Source organism: Anoplopoma fimbria, unplaced genomic scaffold, assembly GCF_027596085.1.
Source record: "Anoplopoma fimbria isolate UVic2021 breed Golden Eagle Sablefish unplaced genomic scaffold, Afim_UVic_2022 Un_contig_12745_pilon_pilon, whole genome shotgun sequence".
In the NCBI taxonomy this organism is placed as follows: Eukaryota; Metazoa; Chordata; class Actinopteri; order Perciformes; family Anoplopomatidae; genus Anoplopoma; species Anoplopoma fimbria.
Window position 1 is genome coordinate 1 of NW_026552664.1, and position 864 is coordinate 864.

Genomic DNA, 864 nt, shown 5'->3' on the forward strand with positions numbered 1-864 from the left:
TCCCAGGCAGTCTCCCATCCAAGTACTGACCAGGCCCGACCCTGCTTAGCTTCCGAGATCAGACGAGATCGGGCGTGTTCAGGGTGGTATGGCCGTAAGCAAATATTGTGCCTACCAAAGGGCCTTTTAAAGATACTATATCACCACGCTTTGCTCTTTCGTCTATACAGGAGCGCCTGCAGATTTCCAGACACACTCACAGCTTTTAAATGTCAAATCAGAATGTACAAAGTGGCTATAAGGTTCACAATTGTAGTGCAGTAAAAAGATTAATATTTACTGTTGAAATGTAGAATACGTTAGCATAAAATTGAAAAGAAAATGATCGATGAGCTTAGGAATGATGAAAGCCATCATTTAACTGGATTTGTGTCATTTCTATACCGGCAAGTCATGATCTAGCTATTTCCTTCCCACCCTGTCGGTGTCCACTGAAAAAGCAGCAGCGCCCTCTGCTTTTTGTAAAGAGGAGTGAAAAAAAGCTTACAGCACCTGGTATTCCCAGGCGGTCTCCCATCCAAGTACTGACCAGGCCCGACCCTGCTTAGCTTCCGAGATCAGACGAGATCGGGCGTGTTCAGGGTGGTATGGCCGTAAGCAAATATTGTGCCTACCAAAGGGCCTTTTAAAGATACTATATCACCACGCTTTGCTCTTTCGTCTATACAGGGAGCGCCTGCAGATTTCCAGACACACTCACAGCTTTTAAATGTCAAATCAGAATGTACAAAGTGGCTATAAGGTTCACAATTGTAGTGATCGGGCGTGTTCAGGGTGGTATGGCCGTAAGCAAATATTGTGCCTACCAAAGGGCCTTTTAAAGATACTATATCACCACGCTTTGCTCTTTCGTCTATACAGGGA

General features: G+C 44.9%; 1 non-coding gene and 1 pseudogene across 1 annotated transcript; both read right to left on the minus strand.

Annotated features, from left to right (window-relative positions):
• Window positions 1-100, minus strand: LOC129116140 (5S ribosomal RNA; annotated as a pseudogene; the record flags this gene model as incomplete).
• Window positions 101-480: 380 nt separating this feature from the next.
• Window positions 481-599, minus strand: LOC129116139 (5S ribosomal RNA). Its single transcript, XR_008533436.1, has one exon. It is a non-coding gene; the product is annotated as a 5S ribosomal RNA (ribosomal RNA).
• Between the last annotated feature and the right edge of the window lie 265 nt (window positions 600-864).